This window comes from Salvelinus sp. IW2-2015, unplaced genomic scaffold, assembly GCF_002910315.2.
Source record: "Salvelinus sp. IW2-2015 unplaced genomic scaffold, ASM291031v2 Un_scaffold3209, whole genome shotgun sequence".
NCBI classification, from domain to species: domain Eukaryota; kingdom Metazoa; phylum Chordata; class Actinopteri; order Salmoniformes; family Salmonidae; genus Salvelinus; species Salvelinus sp. IW2-2015.
The window spans coordinates 69,026-88,453 of record NW_019944496.1 but is presented as its reverse complement, the minus strand read 5'-3'; the positions used below and the strand labels follow the sequence as shown (position 1 = coordinate 88,453).

General features: G+C 41.5%; 3 long non-coding RNA genes across 3 annotated transcripts in view; 2 read left to right on the top strand and 1 right to left on the bottom strand.

Moving 5' to 3' along the window:
- Positions 1 to 10,215, bottom strand: part of LOC139025744 (uncharacterized) — a 13,676-nt gene extending 3,461 nt beyond the window's left edge. The window contains exon 1 of the long non-coding RNA XR_011477362.1: positions 10,068 to 10,215. This is a non-coding gene — a long non-coding RNA (uncharacterized lncRNA). The remainder of the gene's footprint in view (positions 1 to 10,067) is intronic.
- Positions 10,216 to 11,988: 1,773 nt separating this feature from the next.
- Positions 11,989 to 13,312, top strand: LOC139025745 (uncharacterized). The gene is made up of 3 exons (XR_011477363.1): positions 11,989 to 12,066; positions 13,001 to 13,109; positions 13,171 to 13,312. It is a non-coding gene; the product is annotated as an uncharacterized lncRNA (long non-coding RNA).
- A 2,379-nt stretch (positions 13,313 to 15,691) lies between these two features.
- On the top strand, positions 15,692 to 18,728 carry LOC139025743 (uncharacterized). Its single transcript, XR_011477361.1, has 3 exons — positions 15,692 to 16,140; positions 16,741 to 16,946; positions 17,483 to 18,728. It is a non-coding gene; the product is annotated as an uncharacterized lncRNA (long non-coding RNA).
- The last annotated feature ends 700 nt before the right edge of the window (positions 18,729 to 19,428 follow it).

Here is a 19,428-nt window from a genome sequence, read left to right as displayed (position 1 = left end):
ACATTCATGATCAGAACTTAAAATAACTCATCTTCATTTAAAGGACAATTCATAAAACACATGTAAATTCATTTCATAAACTGTGTTCTCAATTAAATTAAAGTTCGCAAAAATTAATCCCCCCAAACTAAGTGATGAAAGTGAGCATCACACCATCTCTATCTGATACATTGTTAGGGGGAAAGGCTAGCCTAGTGCGTTAGAAAGCGTTTGGCCAGTAACCCGATAGGTTGCTAGTCAAATCGCCTGAGGCTGACAACGGTAAAAATCTGTCGTTCTGCCGACCTGAACAAGCAGTTAACCACTGTTACATACCGGCCAACCTCATTGTATTTAAGAATTGATTCTTAACTGGAACTTTGCCTAGTTAAATACCAAAGGTAATAATAAAAAAAATTAAAAAGTGTCTACTAGCATCCTTCCCACAGGAATAACGGCAGCGCCACAAAACCTGTCTCAATGCAAAACGTTTTTATTTTATACAAAAAACTTCAGTGCCACTCATTTAGTATGTTAGGTACATTTCATTGCGACTATCACACTAAATAAACTAAACATGTAAAGTGTTGCCGTTTCATGAAGCTGAAATAAACAAAATCCAGCAATGCACAAAAAGCTATGTCTCTCAAATGTTTGTGTACAAACTTTCGTTAATATCCCTGTTAATGAGCATTTCAGCCTTTGTCAAGCATAATTCCATCCACCCTGACAGGTGTCGCATGATCAAGATGCTGATTAAAACAGCAGTATCACTTAGCACAGCGTGCACCTTGTTGCTGGGGGACAATAAAAGGCCACAACAACACAATGGTCACAGGATGTCTCAAGTTTAGGGAATGTGCCAATTGGTCATTGATGACTGCAGGAATGTCCACCAGCAAGCTGTTTGCCAGAGAACTCAAAAATATGTATATTCTCTACCATTAAGCCACCTCTAACGTCCTTTTAGAGAATTTGACAGTACATCCAAACCGGCCTCACACTGCAGATACATGTAACCACGCAGCCCAGGACTTCCTGTCTGAGGGGGGCTGAGGAGTAATTTCTGTCTGTATAAAGACCTTTTGTGGGAAAAAACTCATTCTGATGGCTGGCCTGGCTCCAAGTGCGGCCTAGGCCCTCTCAAAGTCCCCACCATGGCTGAGCCCCTGCCCAGTAATGTGAAATCCATAGATTAGGGCCTCATTTATTTATTTCAATGACTAGATTTCCTTATACGAACTGTAAATCTTTGAAATTGTTGCGTTTAGATTGTTGTTCAGTATGATACGACTTGTAGCGACATATCAAGATGGTTAAGAATTACAATTCGTATGTTATTTAAGGATTGCTATTCATACCCAATATGTTACGGACTTGTTAATATGTAATGATATGTTACGAATTCCAATTTGTTGTTGCTAACGTTAGCTAGGTTAGGGGTTAGGGTTTAAGGCTAGAGTTAATTTGAGAATACAGGCGGTGCTGTTGTTCAACTTCGACATTTTGCCTCTCCAAAATTTAAAACTGCCTCGTATTCAATTATTGCTTCTTTACTATATGCATATTATTAGTAACTATTGGCATAGAAAACCAATCTCTAGTTTCTAAAAACCCGTTTACAATTTTGTCTCTGAGTGAAACAGAATCATTTGACAGCACTTTTCCTGACCAGGAAGTAGAATGCCCAGATATCTATGCTCGCTGCAACGCTCTGCCTATATGATGGTCATGACACGTATGGACCCGGAAATTACACTTCAAACGCCCTTCCTCTGGTGTCAAGAGGACTTCAGAAGAGAAATTTTTTGTTCATCGTGTTCTTGACGTGTTAAATAAGAGCTATTTCTTTGCGTGACCGCCACTTCCGCGTTCCTTGAATTGCGCATACTTTGGAAGTGAGAATTGCCTTCTCTTTTGCTGCCATTACGAATGAAAACTATCTCACGCTCTGCGGATTTTGTTTGATACATGTGGACCATATCAGTCGTAATGTATGTTTTTGCAATAAGTTTAATCAAGATTTATTTGGAAGTTTTTCGGGAGTTTTGCGGTGTTCCGTCTGCTTGATTTTATTTTCGTTGGAGAGATCCATGCCACTCGACTAGTACCCATGCTTAAATGAAGAGGCGAAAGTTAGCCATTCTGAATTCGAAACAATGACTCATCTGGACAAAGGACACCTTGATCAACATTCTGATGAAGATCAGCAAAAGCTAAGAACCCAATTTATTGATGTTAGTTCATATATCTTGTCGTGCATGTGAACTGGATCGTGGCGCCCAGCTGGTTCTGCTGCGCTGGCTATGCTAAATTTTAGCTGCTACATTTTTGTTTTCGCTATAAAAACATTTAATAAATCTGAAATATTGTGTGGATTCACAAGATGTTGGGCTTTCAATAGCGTACGCTGTGTATTTTTCTGGAAATGTTTTAAGATGGAGTAATAGTTATATGACGTTGGTCTCTGTAATTATCTGGCTGCTTTCGCACTATTTCAGATTGCAGCTGGCAATGTAGCCTGTTGATTTATACCTGAAAAATGCACATTTTTCCCAAAAAAACCTATGCTATACCATAAATTATGTTATCAGACGGTCATCCTTATGAAGTTGATTTCTTGGTTAGTGGCCTATATATATCTCTTTATTTAGTCCGAATTAGTGATAGCTACTGACGCAGAAAAAACTGTTGGATAAAAAAAATGCGTGTCTCTTTTGCTAACGTGGTTAAGCTAATAGATTTACATTGGTGTCTTCCCCTGTAAAACATTTGAAAAATCAGAAATGATGCCTGCATTCACAAGATCTGTATCTTTCATCTGTGTCTGGGACTTGTGATTTGAATGATATTTAGATGCTTGTATTGTAACTTGTGCGCTATGGCTACGCTATGCTAGTCAGCTTTTACTGGTGGGTGCCGCCCGGATCCGGGTTTTGTGACTCGGGTTAAACGGTTAAAGGGTTTAGGGGAAAAGGTTAGGACTAAGCATCTAAGTAGTGCATGCTAAGCTAACATGCTAAGTAATAGCTAAAAAGTATTAAAGTTAAGTTGCAAAGTTTGCTAATTAGCTAAATGCTAAAGACGTCCGTGATGAGATTCAAAGACGCATCCTATGGCTAGACGTTTGACAGACCACGCCCACCCTTCCACAGACAGGAGTAAGGCTTCTCTCTCTACGTGTTAAACGTTGGTGTTGTTTTTAAGCTGCCCCCATTGAAACTCTCCCCACAGACAGAGTCAGACCAGGCATGAGAGGAAGCAGTACCACCCAGTCAATTGGCAGACTAGTGTGAGTTTTCAAAATGAGAAGGCCTCACAGAGGTATTCAACACTAAGGGCAAATATTTACAGTAGAAGCTAAACAAAACAAACACACTAAAACTGACCAACGGTGCACCACTAAACAAAGTGCACACAGAGGCTAACTTCTAAAACGCATCCCATTCCTACTGTAACATTTCTACAACTTTCTTCATTTGTTCCAAATTTCAACTTATTTTTATGAGATCGAGAATTAAGTGATGCGAGTGACTTTATTCTTAGCACTGGTCCAGAGAACTGATGAGGTTTTTCGCCTTTAATGTATACGTTGCGTGTGTTTTTTTAAGTTGCTATGTGAGAGAAACTCTTCCCCACAAGTCAAGAGAGAAGTAAGGCTTTCTCTCCTGTGTGTGTTCTCTGGATGAGTTTTAGCCTCAGTGGATGTTTTGAAGCAGTTTCCACAGTCAAGCAGGAGTAATGCTTCTTCTCCTGTGTGTGTTCTCTGAGGAAGTTTTACTCAGTCGATTTTTGAAGCATTTTACACATTCAGAGCAGGAGTTATGGCTTCGCTCCTGTATGTATACGTTCATGTGATTTCAAGGGTACCCCGATCGGGAGAAAACATTTCCACAGGTCTCAGCAGTAGTTAAGGCTTCTTCTCCTGTATGTTATCCATCGTTCATGTGATGCCAAGGTACCCGACAGGGAGAGAAGAAAACTCTTCCCACAATCAGAGCAGGAGTAAGGCTTTCCTCCTGTATGTATTTGTTGGTATGTGTTTTTAAAGTGGGGTCTTTTGGAGGAAGCTTCTCCCCACAGCAGGGAAGTAGGAAGGCTTCTCTCCTGTATGTATACGTTGGTGTGTGTTTTAGGTATCCAGTCGACGAGAAAACTCGCCCCACAGTCAGAGCAGGCAGTAAGGCCTCTCTCCTGTGGTGGTTCGGCTGATGAACTTTTAGCTCAGATGATGTTTTGAAGCATTTTATCCACAAGTCAGAACAGGAGTTAAGGGCTTTTCTTCCTTGTATGTGGTTCTCTGATGAACTTATTAGCTTTCAGATTGATGTTTTGAAGCATTTCCACATTCAGAGCAGAAGTAAGCTTCTCTCCTGTATGTATGACGTTCATGTGATTTTAAGTTTCTGCATCGGGAGAACCTTTTTCCACATTCAAAAGAGCAGGGTAAGGCTTCTCTCCTGTATTGTTATTTGCTTGTGTGTCTTTTTAAGTTGGTCTTTGAGAGAATCTCTCCCCACAGTCAGCAAGTAGTAGGCTTCTCTCCCGTATGCTATACGTTGGTGTGTTTTTAAGTAATCCAGTCGAGAGAAACGCGGCCCCACAGTCAGAGCAGAGTTAAGGCTTCTCTCCTGTGTGTATTATTTAGGTGTATTTTTAGCGTTGATAGAAATTGGGAAAAATCTCCACACCAATGTTGCGGCAGTGGTGAGACCGCTTAGCCTCTGCTGATCTCCTGCTGTTCTCTCTGGATGTAAGAGAATGTCTCAACATGGCTCTCCTGTGTTGAACAACATCAGAAAGAACCAGTCATGTTGTGTTGATATACATGTCAGTCAAATTATTTCTAGTGAAGCCCTTCCTTACATCAGCATGTGTCACAGAAGTGCTGTACAGAAGACGACCAGCCTAAAATCACCGCCAAAGAAGCAATAGCGCAGTGTAGGAGCACAGTGGCCACATAGGAAAAACTCCCAAGAGGCAGAACCTAGAGAAGGAACCTGAGAGGAACTCAGAGCCTGGGTGGCCAGTACCTCTTCTGGCAGTACCGCAGTGACAGGTAGCTAGTGCGTTAGAGCAACTGAAAGGTTGCAATATCCGAATCCCCGAGCTGACAAAGTAAAAAATTCTGTGGTTCCCTGTCCCGAACAAGGGCCGTGTAACCCACTGATTCCTAGCCGTCATTGATAAACTAATAGATTTGTTCTTAACTACTTGCCTAGTTAAATAAAGGTTAAAAAAGAAAGATAAAAAAAATAAAAAAAATACAACTACTATTTCAAAAGTTTGGGTTCACTTAGAAAATGTTCCTTTGTTTTTTGAAAGAAAAGTACATTTCATTGTCCATTAAAATAATGTCAAATTGATACCGAAATAGCAAGTTGTAGACATGTAGTTTAATGACTATTGTAGCTGGAAACGCCCTGAAGATCTCGTACAATTGCTGTTGTTACTTACTCGCCTTCCCAGAACAGCGGCAAGACTGGCATCTAACCAGAAAGTTTTCAAAAAGTTTGGTCATATAAAATAGTCCTTGTTTTGAAAGAAAACACACTTTTGATTGCCCCATTAAATAATAACATCAAATGGATCTAAATACAGCTGAAGAACATTGCTATTGTTGTAAATGACTATTGTAGACTGGAAAGCGCACTATTATTTGTAGAAAAGAATTAAATGGCTTACAGAAAGGGCACAATAAATTATCAGAACCCATCAACTCTTGAAAATCAATGAGGACAATGTAAAAGGTATAGAAACTAATTCCCAAAGTACATCATTTTAAAAAGGCCTAAATTATCATTAAAAACCCTTTTTGCAATTAATGTTGTACAGCCTAGAAAACTTGGCTGACCTCATTAAGAAAGCAAAAAACTGCCATAGCAAACTCTGAGCCTAGAAAGAGCCAGCATGCCAGGAAGTCGCACAACAAACTCATATACCAACTGTGACGTTGAGACTACGACGAAATGTAATAAGTGACCCCAAACATTTAAAAGAAAATTAGAGCTCAGGTGCATCGTTTCCATTGATCAATCCTTAAGTGTGTTCTCAACCTTGAATTAAAAATATAAATATTATATGTATCAGATATAAATCATCAGGATGTGGTAGTCTACTGGTTATGTTCACACTTCTCCAATCGTTGTTGAGATCTGATATTCTGTGCAGCGCAAACGAGACGAGGCCTATATCATATTTCTCAAATCCTTTTCAGGCTAAAATTCCCAGCTGAACATGGAGAGGACAGGATGTCTAACTACAGTTGTGCCAAAAGTTTTTGAGAATGACACAAATATTAATTCCACCAAGTTTGCTGCTTCAGTGTCTATTAGATATGTTTGTCAGATGTTACGATGGGAAAACTGCAAGTATAATTACAAGTGTAAAGGGCTTTAATTGCACCAATTGACATGAAGCTTGATGCAAAGAGTCAAATATTTGCCAGTGTTGACCCTTCTATTTTTTCAAGAACATCTGCCAATCCGCCCTGGCATGCTTTCAAATAACGTTCTGGGCCACATCCTGACTGATGCACCCCATTCTTCCATAATCAATGCTTGGAAGTTTAGTCAGAATTTGCGGGTTTTGTTTGTCCCAACCACCTCTTGAGATTGACCACAAGGCCTAGGGAGTTTCCTGGCCATGGCCCCAAAATATGTCGATGTTTTTGTTTCCAGAGCCACTTAGTTATCACTTTTGCCTTATGGCAAGGTGCCCCCATCATGCTGGAAAAAGGCATTGTTCGTCACCCAACTGTTCCTGGATGGTCGGGAGAAGTTAGCTCTCCCGGAGGGATGTGTTCGGTACCATTCTTGATTCATGGGCTGTATGTTCTTAGGCCAAAATTGATGAGTGAGGCCCACTCCCTTGGCTGAGGAAGGCAACCCCAACACATGAATGGTCTCAGGAGGCTTTACTGTTGGCATGACACAGGGACTGCATGTAGCGTTTTCACCTTGTCTTCTCTCGAACCAAGTTTTTTTCCGGATGCCCCAAACAATCTGAAGGGGGATTCATCAGCAGAAAAATGACTTTACCCCCAGTCCTTCAGGCAGTCCAATCCCTGTACCCTTTTGCAGAATATCAGTCTGTCCTGATTGTTTTCCTGGCAGAGAAGTGGCTTCGTTGCTGTCCTTCTTGATACCAGGCATCCTCCCAAAAGTCTTCGCCTACTGTGCGTGCAGATACACTCACACTGCCTAGCGTCCCATTTCGTGGCAGCAAGCTCTGTAACTGGTGGTGCCCGATCCCGACAGCTGAATCAACTTTAGGGAAGACCGGGTTCTGACTTGCTGGACTTTCTTGGGGCCCGAAGCTCTTCCAACAAACATGAACCGTCTCCTTGAAGTTCGTTTTAGCATCCGATAAATGGTTGATTTAGGTGCAATCTGTACTGGCGGCAATATCCTTGCCTGTGAAGCCCTTTTGTGCTGCAAAGCAATTGATGACGGCATGTGTTCTTCCAGGTAACCATGTGTGAACAAGCGAAGCAATGATTCCAAGCACACCTCCCTTTGAAGCTTTCAGGGTCTGTTATGCGAACTAATCAGCATGACAAGAGGATCTCCAGCCTGTCCTCGTCACACTCCGAGAGAATCATGACATGATGTCAGCTGGTCCTTTGTGGGGGTTGAAATGCAGTTGGAAAGTATTTTTGGGGCATTCAGCTTCAATTTGCATGGCAGAGGAACTGATTAATGAATCATCATATATGTCCATTAATTATAATATGCACGCTTATGCCTTCAAGTAGTCAACATATTTACCGGTCCCCTGGATGCCACAACTGGCGTAAGGCATTCTTACCAACTGACAGGACACCCATCCTATATCGGAGTATATGCAAATTGCCATCACCAAATGAGGCAGCAGGACTCTTGGTGCAAAAATGTATGACTTTGTTTCATTCTCAAAAACTTCTGGCAACGGACGTACACTGAAAAAAATATAAACGCACATGTAAAGTGTTGGTCCATGTTTCATGAGCTTGAAATAAAAATCTCCGAAAATTTTCATACACACAAAAAGCTTATTTCCTCAAATTGTGTGCACAAATATGTTTACGTCCCTGTTAGTGAGCATTTCTCCTTCGCCAAGAAAAACCCATCCACCTGACAGGTGTGACAGCCATAAATCATTACACAGCTGCACCTTGTGCTGAGGAAAATAAAAGGACACTTTAAAATGTACAGTTTTGTTAAACACAACACAATGCTAACAGATGTTCTCAAGCTTTTGAGGGAGCGTGCAATTGGATGCGACTGCAGATTGACGACTTTGCCGTATGCAGTTTCATAAGCTAATAAGTCGACTGTATTGCAGACGTCCAACCGCACATTGTCACGTTGCATTCAGTCAGACAATCTCACGAGGAGCGGGGGGGTATTTATGTCTGTAATAAAGCCTTTTGTGGGGTAAAAACTATTCTGATTGGCTGGACCTGGCTCTCCCAGCTGGTGGGTCGGCTGCCAAGGCTATGCTTCCAAAGGCCCACCATGGCTGGCATCCCGGCCCAGTCACGTGAAAATCTAACAGTTAGGGGCCCCCTATTTATTTCAATTCACCTGATGTCCTTATTATATATTTTTTATTACATTTAACTTTATTTAACTAGGTAAGTAGTTAAGATCAATAATAACTTATTAACAATGATGGCTACGGGAAAGTGGGTTAACGTGCATTGTTCAGGGCCGCAAGCACGATTTTTACCTGTCAGCCAAGGGATTCGATCCAGCAACCTTTCCGGTTACCTGGCCAAACGTCTAACCAATAGGTACTCTGCCGCCCCTTATATTGAACTGTAACTCAGAAAAATCGTTGAAATTGTTGCATGTTGTGTTAATATTTATGTACAATAAACATTCAAGAAACTGGTGAAGAGCTACAAAAGTAAGAATATAGCCCTATTAGACTGAAAGTTAATGGAATTTCATCAAACTTATGAGCTCCCGAGTGGCGCAGCGGTCTAAGGTACTGCATCTCAGTGCTAGAGGCGTCACTACAGACACCCTGGTTAGATTCCAGGCTGTATCACAACTGGCCGTGATTGGGAGTCCCATAGGGCGGCGCACAATTGGCCAAGTGTAGTCCGGGTTTGGCCAGTGTAGGCTGTCATTGTAAATAATAATTTGTTCTTAACTGACTTGCATAGTTAAATAAAGGTTAATAATAATAATTGTGAGGCTCTCCATGAGCATTAGCTGCTACTTCACTCAATCCTGTTTTAAAAAGTCTCCCTGTGTGACATTCCTTGAGACCAACCAGAAATGTTTCCTTGGCCAAATATTCCCAGATTTTCATAAAAACAGCCAAACATGTTCTTTCATTTCTGCATCACCAAATGTTGCGCGAGACAAAAGAGTAGGCTAGGTGAGCATCAATCACTAGTTCGGTGCAGCAGACTGCAGGGGTGTAGTGCTGCAAGAGCGATGAGCCACCACAATGGTGTTTGTTTAGTAAAGGTAGATCAATGTCTTGGACGATCACCTACTGATTAATTAGTAGTCCACATAATCAAATATTATAGCATAACATTACTGTTACAACAAAAACAACACCTAATTTCTTACGAGATTTTAGAATGGTTTGCTGAATCGTCTCAAACTCAACAGCGCGCCATTAGGCAGAATGTGCGTTGATTAAAACAAAATACAGGAAGTCTATATAATTTAACACCATTTTCTCTAATTTGCTAACCAAACAGTAATTCAATATCATTTAAATGCATATTCCCATGAAATAGATTGAGATTGAACGATTGGCATGCAGAAACAGCTTGGTCATTTCACTGGTAAAACGCAAAGAATTATAATTCAATATTGACAGTGATGATGCCATGGCCTATGTTGAAATGAGGTATGCCTAACTTGATGATTGAGGGTATTAAACATTTTCAACGTTCTTGAGACAATGTGTGGGCAAAGGCAGGCGTTACAAGTTTTAAAATGTTTTGCTTCGCTGTGAAGTCTTGAGTTGCTCAGGGATGTGTGATGTCAGAATTACAGAATTCAACCTAGCAATAGACTGGTCATAACTTATGGAGGTCTAATTTATGAAGATAACTTATAGATAGAACCTGCTCTTACCATGACTAACAGTTGTCCTAATCTTCTCCTCCTCTTCTTCATCTTTAATGTTGACATTCAGCTCCAGTGTTTGACTGCAGTCCTCCAGCTTCACTGATGCCATCTGGATTCTGCAGTGCAAACTGGGCTCCACTGTCACAATCAGGACCCAGTACTGTAGTTTACTCAGTGTGGAAGAGAGAGGCAGGCTGGGTTTGTCCTCACTGTTGATGTTACCGGCCTACAGACTTAATCTGAGTCGGCCTGTAGTAATAAAGACAAACGGACACAAAGTTATTTTCTTGACAGTTCTGCACTTTATTCTGTAATATTTTCTTTTTTTTCTTGTTCAATTATCTCATTTCAGTAGATCAGGTAGCTAATCCTTGACAAAACATTCATTCACATTAGACACAAAGTACACATTTTAAATTGCACAACATAAGGCACTTAATCTATAGTAGATTTCCTAAATTCACATAAATGCATAAATGACTCAAAAACCATTTAGTACAGATTGCAGTATTGTAGGCAGACTATGTAAACATTTTATGAATAACCTTGTCTTCACTGTATTATTTCACTCACAAAAAATAATATTTCCCTTCACACCATAGTAAGAATTATCAGGATCGTACAGTGGCAAGTCAAATTCAAGGACTAAGTACTTTTTCAAGCACTAATATTTATTTACTTAAGCCCGTGTGAAAACCCTGAATTATAGATAATATAGAAACAACTGAATGTGTCTGAATATTAGTACACATGTAAAGGACTGATAATCATTACATTCAGCTTCAAAACTGTAGAGCAACTGAAATGTTCTCTCTCTGATGAGGCACTACCTGCACTGAAGTCCGTTGATGCAGACCTCCTATGGTATCATGGTGGTCCGCAAACAAACGTTTAAGGTCCATGTCTGTCTAATTCTGTACTAAGAAAATAAACCAAGAAATCCCTATTAACTTCTACCACACCTCCCCTTCCCCAAAAACCCTCCCACACCCCCAATAAACTTATCATATAACCCTTTCTGTGTTTGCAAACATTGGGGTCTATATCATGCTGAGACAATCCACCCCAGGTTATCCAGCTTATCAAAACACATACCGACAGTAACATCTGTTACCCCAACAACTCTGCTGCAGTTTACAAGATAACTTTCAACCTGGTATTTCTGCTTTACACAATCCAAGTGTTGATAACCTTACCAATGAAAGCTATGAAGTAATATTATTCAATATTAAAGTATCCTTTGTCACAGCGCATTTATGGGCGCAAGATTTCTGAACAGCCCTCGAAACCATGTCAGGACTAGTAGAAAGACCAGTTCTGACAGTAGGTCTCTTACTACGGGACCAGCCATGGAAGCTCCATCAGTCTGACAGTAGGTCCTCTTACTACGGGACCAGCCATGGAAGCTCCATCAGTCTGACAGTAGGTCCTCTTACTACGACCAGCCATGGAAGCCCATCAGTCTGACAGTAGGTCCTCTTACTACGGGACCAGCCATGGAAGCTCCATCAGTCTGACAGTAGGTCCTCTTACTACGGGACCAGCCATGGAAGCTCCATCAGTCTGACAGTAGGTCCTCTTACTACAGGACCAGCCATGGAAGCTCCATCAGTCTGACAGTAGTCCTCTTACTACAAACAGCCATGGAAGCTCATCAGTCTGACAGTAGTCCTCTTACTACGACCAGCCATGGAAGCTCCATCAGTCTGACAGTAGGTCCTCTTACTACGGGACCAGCCATGGAAGCTCCACAGTCTGACAGTAGGTCCTCTTACTACGGGACCAGCCATGGAAGCTCCATCAGTCTGACAGTAGGTCCTCTTACTACGACCAGCCATGGAAGCTCCATCAGTCTGACAGTAGGTCCTCTTACTACGACCAGCCATGGAAGCTCATCAGTCTGACAGTAGGTCCTCTTACTACGGACCAGCCATGGAAGCTCCATCAGTCTGACAGTAGGTCCTCTTACTACGGGACCAGCCATGGAAGCTCCATCAGTCTGACAGTAGGTCCTCTTACTACGGACCAGCCATGGAAGCTCCATCAGTCTGACAGTAGTCTCTTACTACAGGACCAGCCATGGAAGCTCCATCAGTCTGACAGTAGGTCCTCTTACTACACGGACCAGCCATGGAAGCTCCATCAGTCTGACAGTAGGTCCTCTTACTACAGGACCAGCCACTTGGCACATCTTTTCACTCAACAGCTACATGTTCCATTCTTTGGCATTTAAAAACACTGATGATTCTCCGTTGCTGCTCCAGTTTCAACTGTTCTGCCTGCGGCTATGGAAGCCTCGTTCACCAGACGTGCTGTTTTAACTTCTAGAGACAGCAGGAGCGGTAGAGATACTCTGAATGATCGGCTATGAAAAGCCAACTGACATTTACTCCTGAGGTGCTGACCTGTTGCACCCTCGACAACCACTGTGATTATTATTATTTGACACTGCTTGTCATCTATGAACATTGAACATCTTGCCATGTTCTGTTATAATCTCCAGCCAGAAGAGGTCTGGCCACCCCTCATAGCCTGGTTCCTCTCAAGGTTTCTTCCTAGGTTCTGGCCTTTCTAGAGAGGTTTTCCTAGCCACTGTGCTTCTACACCTTGCTGTTTGGGGTTTTAGGCTGGGTTTCTGTAAAGGCACTTTGTGACATCAGCTGATGTAAGAAGGGCTTTATAAATACATTTGATTGGTTGATTGATGAGGCTGGGTCAAAATCTCTGACATGGAAGCTAAGGAATCCTAATCTGTACTTTTCCAGACAAAACCTTCTCAAACGTCAACCGCACCGATAAGCTTTCACTTTTTTAACCCTCTTTCCTACTGATCAACCTTTAGGCTTCAACCACTCTGTCTCCTTCACATGTTCTTTAACAATATCATCCATGGACATAGATATTGGGACCTCAGATTACTCCCTTCAATTTAGCATAAGCTCCAGGATGATGGCTTCTGAGCTTCGTCCCATTATGATTTTCCAATTGAAGAATCTTCCCTTGCTGAACCTGACTAGCACATGATATTAACAATCTACCATCTTAAATGTTTTATTTCACCTTTATTTAACCAGGTAGGCTAGTTCAGAACAAGCTCTCATTTACACAGATGAGGCCCAGTTTAACTTCACCTCTCTTTTTATGGCCTTGGTTAATCAGATAGGGTGAAAATGAGGCCCTGTGGTCTCCTCAAACACCATCCCAACTTTCCACTGTGAAACATTACTACTCTAGCTCCCTACCTTGGGCCTCTTTAGTTTCTATACTACATGCACCACTGCTTCCAGTATCATTATCTCTGTTCTTCCTATGTCTTTCCACTACAGACCATTCACATTCTAGACCCTCATCCTCCCGCTCCATATCATCAGAAATGTCCCCCACATTGATCGCATTCCAGCACAGCTGTTGCTTCTCAAACTCTCTCCATTTCCATTGTTTCAGGGGTGTCAAACTCACTCCATTGAGGACCGAGTCTCCGCGGGTTTTATTTGTTTCCTTTCAATTAAAATCTAGACAATCAGATGAGGGGAGTTCCTTACTAATTAGTGACATTAATTCATTAATCAAGTACACGGGTGGAGCGAAAACCCGCAGACACTTGGTCCTCCATGGAATGAGTTTGATACGTGCTCCGATTCATCCGCATGAATCGACGCCATTCCATGCAGTTAGCCTTTCTCTCCCAATGGTGAAGGATAACTTCAGTTCGCTTCCCTCTATTTTAACACTCCATCACACAGCCTCGTGTCGCCATTTCACTACGAGCAAACTCCGAGAAAGACGACCGAAACCGTTGAAGCCGCCATTTGACTAGCCTCGTCCGAACTATCCTGATCTCGCGAGCTTACATTAACGAAACAGTGTATGTAAACTCGCGAGATCAGGACGGTTCGGACGAGGCTATTTACCAGCTCATAAACAACATTTTACACAAAACCAAGAACATGTCAAAACTAACTCAAATAAGTGMWATCTTTATGAAATGACTTTGACGAAATTATGTACATACACTCAGATAAACCCAAAGTCTAGCTAAGTGACTTGTAAAATCGTTTTAAATCACGTTCTTCACTCACTCGGTTTGACCCCAAAATAACACATACAATTAAATCCTTTACCAAACGTGATAATACCTTGACTGATTTGTTACCTAGCATGTTATATATTATGTCGACATTAGACATTTTAAACGTGCTATTACATACCTACAATGATAAATCTGAAACGGACACAACCACTATCGACATAACAGCACAGTTCTGTCGTTTCTACCCGGAACTTCCTGTTCCCCACAACAACAGTACAACAGCGTCATCTTCTTCTCTGGTATACTGACATTTACACTAATATAATGTGTCTACCGCCACCTGCTGTACCGTTGGTAAACTGTAGAAATAAAACATGTCCATTGCGGAAGCAACGACATCAAAACAAAATACAAAAATAGATAAATAAAAACATCCCACTCCTTCAGTCACAGTCCTATTCAAATCACATCCCTACACAGTCTCATTGGGCCTCGTAGGGAGGAACATCTTCAGTCACAGTCCTATTCAAATCACATCCCTACACAGTCTCATGGGCCTCGTAGGAGGAACATCTTCAGTCACAGTCCTATTCAAATCACATCCCTACACAGTCTCATGGGCCTCGTAGGGAGGAACATCTTCAGTCACAGTCCTATTCAAATCACATCCTACACAGTCTCATAGGCCTCGTAGGGAGGAACATCTTCAGTCACAGTCCTATTCAAATCACATCCCTACACAGTCTCATGGGCCTCGTAGGGAGGAACATCTTCAGTCAGTATTCCCTGCAATCAGTGGTGCAAACTACTTATGTAGTACTTAAAATATTTGTACATAAGTCGTTTTTTGGGGTATATGTACTTTACTTTTGATATTTTTGACAACTTCTACTTTTACTCCACTACATTCCTAAAGAAAATAAGGTACTTTCTACTCCATACATTTCCCTGACACCKAAAAGTACTCGTTACATTTTGAATGATTAGCAGGTCAGGGAAAAAAAATCAATTCACAAAAACCCGTAGACACTTGGTCCTCCATGGAATGAGTTTGATACGTGCTCCGATTCATCCGCATGAATCGACGCCATTCCATGCAGTTGGCCTCTCTCTCCCAATGGTGAGAGAGAGGCCAACTGAAAACAAGACAGCAAAGTCGTTGATTCTGAAGCAGTCGATTCTCTTTTTCAAACATATTAGCAACAAAGCAGGAAAATGCAACCATTTTACCGCATCTGATCTGGCGGACTCACTAAACATAGATACCTTGTTTGTAAATGATGGGTGGGATCTTAAATTCAATCTGGAGTGCCAGAGTGTGCTTGGGCGTTCGTAAATTCAGAGKGTTGTCAGATTGTCAGTTCGTATCGCTCTCGGAGCGTTTAGAGCCACACTGGACGCTCTGGCGGAGGAGTAGGGTTGATTCAAGCGTTCTGACCTCAACTATGAAACGCCGTTTGGGACTTTGCGTGTCAAAAAGATACCCGTTAAATAACACTATTTGACGTGTCAAATAACACTAGTTGACGTGTCAAATAACAGTATTTGACGCGTCAAATAACAATATGTAAACTATATGCAAATGTTGGCCAATCACTATATGAAAAACTTCTCATTCATCATCACCAACAAACGTCTAAGTCATGTCGAACCTTGAAAACATGAGAGACCGCTTTTTGAGTTTTGCCAAGTGCAACCAGCCAAGTGCAGCCACCTTTACAACCACCCCAGGTCGGACCATCGGTTAGGATTAATTCTGGTAGGTTAGGTAATACCTGACAAAATTCAACATTAACCGGCACAACTACCTAGTAACGTTAGCTTGCTAATGATTGCAACAGCTACCGTGGGGTGCGCGAGTATGGGCGGTGTCGATTATGGTGAGTGTCATTAGTGTAACTTTTATAACGTTTGCGCATGTCAGATTTCAATCGTTCAGGAGACGGAATAATGCTGGAGTCCAAAGGCGGCAAACCGGGAGAAGCAGGTGGATAACTATGAGGGTTTGTCTGATCGCTGAGTCTACCATCCGGCAGCTGAACAGGAAAGGTATATTTCCCCTATATCCATGCAGTACATGAGGACACAGTGCGATGTACTGTGCTTGCTTTGTAAGTAAGCTAGGTGTGAATCTATTTTGTGATTAAACATAGACTTATTGTAGGTTATTTTACTGATTTAAAGATCATGGACTATTTTATATTAGGATACGTTGTATTAGATTGAAATAATGTTTCCACATCTCAGTATCTTTAGAGTATCCTGTGAGGCAGATCAAAGTACAGTATGGTCAGGAGGAGAGCAGCTTCTTGAAGGTTTTGGGGGAAACATTCCCCCAGATTAATCCAAATGTAGAGGCCTTTAAGACAGATAGGAGGAGGCTCGTTCCCCTACAAAAAAAAGGATTGTTGTCAAGACAATGGAGGACAGAGATGGTGTGGTTGAATTGGTGGCTCAACAATTTGTCCAAGGGAGCATGCAGGTGGCCTTGGAGCAGTAAGTCAACTCTGTCATAAATCTCTGAAGTACTTGTCAATACCTCCTCTAACATAAGTATTTTTAATCAGCCCACCCCCCTAAATCAATACACATCACTATATTGTCCTTAACACTTATTTTAAATATACATACTGTCTCTAAACAAAACAGGTTCAAATATCGTCTCAACTCTCTTGGGCTGCTCGAAGCATTGAGGAACCCCCCGGACAGCTTCCGAGCACTTTTTGTGGACTCCATAAAACCTCCCACTGCCAGGGACCTGTTTAAAGTAACCTATTCCATACCTGGCGGCAAACGGAGGTGTTTGGAGAACAACACCATCTGCCACTGGTTCAACTGGCTGGCTGAGGTGCAAGGTAAAATAGTAAATTGTTCAAGTTTATTGGTAACTGCTGTCACGACTTCCGCCGAAGTCGGGCCCTCTCCTTGTTCGGGCGGCGTTCGGCGGTCGACGTCACCGGCTTTCTAGCCATCGCCGCTCCATTTTTTATTTATCCATTTGTTTTGTCTTGTTCTCTGCACACCTGGTTTTCATTCCCCTATCACACTACATGTATTCATTCCTTTGTTCCCCCTCATGTCTTTGTGTGAGATTGTTTTGTGTTACGTGTCTATGTTGACGCGCTTTACTGGTATGTGTTTATTCCGTGTTTTATTTCACAAGGTATGTTTTTTGTGTTTATACAATATTATTGTGATGTTTGCTCYTTTGCACTTTTGCATTGGCTGGAGGTTTCCGTCTGTTGGTTTCTCCTGCCTAAATAAAGTGTGCGCCTGTTCACAACTCTGCTCTCCTGCACCTGACTCCAGTACGCACGCCATTGACAACTGCATATTATTCCATTTTGTGATTTAAATATGTATTTTAAATGTTTTASTGTGTACTCCTCAGATGGAGAATGTCCTCCTCTAACAGTGGCGATGGTGTTGGAGTTTGCTACTGGGGCAACGGTGGTGCCACCCCTTGGGTTTGAGGACACCTCGACCATCGAAATCCTCCACACAGCGCGAGGGCATCTCGCTGGGCAGCAGAAGAAAAAGTATCCAGAGGCAAACGCGTGTGCTGTGACACTAAGGCTCCCTCTTCATAGCACCTACAATGCCTTTAGGGAATTCATGACCTCCGGTATTGTGAATTCCCCACATTTCGGTGTTGCATAAAAACATTTTTACGATACATAATTGTATCTAGTAGCACTAAATTACAGTAGCAATTGAGTGTTTGAAAATGTAACTGCACATCAACATTTAAGCATTTATCTACTTACATCTGTATTGTTTGTACAGTGCATTCGGAACGTATTCAGACCCCTTGACCTTTCCCACATTTTATTACGTTACAGCCTTCTTCAAAAAATGGATACAATAATTCTTTCCCCTCATCAATCTACACACAATACCCCATAATGTCAAAGAAAAAACAGGTTGACATTTTTGCAAATGTATAAAAAAAAAAGTAAATATTACATTTATGACCCTTTACTCAGTCCTTTGCTGAAGCATCTTTGGCAGCGATTACACCATAGAGTTCTTGGGTATGACGCTACATTTRTATTTATTTAATACATTTTAGAATAAGGCTCTAATGTAACAAAATGTGGTGAAAGTCAAGCGGTCTGAATACTTTCCAAATGCACTGTATTTCCATATTGGCTGTTATTGTTCACATAATGATCATTACAATGTAATTATACAGTCCATATTGCTTGTCTTGGTGTTAAGGTTGAGGTTTTTTTAGAAACACTTTACTGACACTTCACTAATAACCAATATCCGTTGCTGATATTGACTGAAGTACTGCTGCCATATTGCAGCCAACTCATCCAAATCTGATAATTTGATGTCCTACATTAAGAACAAATTAAGTTCAGCCATTATCATTTAATTAGAACTATATGAAATAAGGCTTCCCATCCACTGCATTAGGTGACAGCTCCACTTCTGGGAACTGCACCTTCGTAGTGACTTATCGGATTTCAAATGCATTGATCTAAGAACTACATCCATTAGTCCTAGGCTCTCCAACCCTGTTCCTGGAGAGCTACCCTCCTGTAGATGTTCAATCCAACCTCAGTTTTAACTAACCTCATTAACTTATTAAGCAGGTAATTATTAAAATCAGGTGCACTAGATTAGGGTCGGAGTGAACCTACAAGACAGTAGCTCTCCAGGAACAAGGTTAGGAGCCCTGCACTAGTCCATCTTCAACCACATCATTTGAGCTGTCACAATGTTATGTTACTAACTGTAATAGGTTGCTGTTAATCACAAGTATATCAAATGTAACGGGGGCGAACCACTATCTTCATAGTTCATTTTTTTAAACTATAGGGCGTTCTCCACACAATTATTTATTTTAACAAMTTATAAAAGTCCCGATTGGGCATTATAAAAATGTAAGTTCTGTTTTAATAATGTCCAATCAGAATGTTCTGTTGTCCTCCCACAGCAGGCACGCTCTGAAGGCTCCAATCCAGTGCTTGCAGTAGGCCTCTCCTGGGTGGTGTTGTACTGAGTGGAAGACAAATATTGTGTCAGCTGATGGAATTCTGTACTAAAGCGCCATAGAGCAAAATGCAATAACCATAGGCTGTATATCTTAACAGTACCTGACTCTCTCCAAATATGACCAAACGGAATCGTACTGGAATGGGGAAGTACTTAACTTTTGTTAAGGCACCTGTGTCTAAACTCTGGTCCCATCCGTTTAGAGTTGAAGATGTCTATCGTACCTTCTAGAGACCAAATCATACAGTGTGTGAAAGAGGGGAATGTTACTATTATACATTTATACTACTATTAAAAATGAACTGATTCAAAGGAACGAGTGGCGCTGAA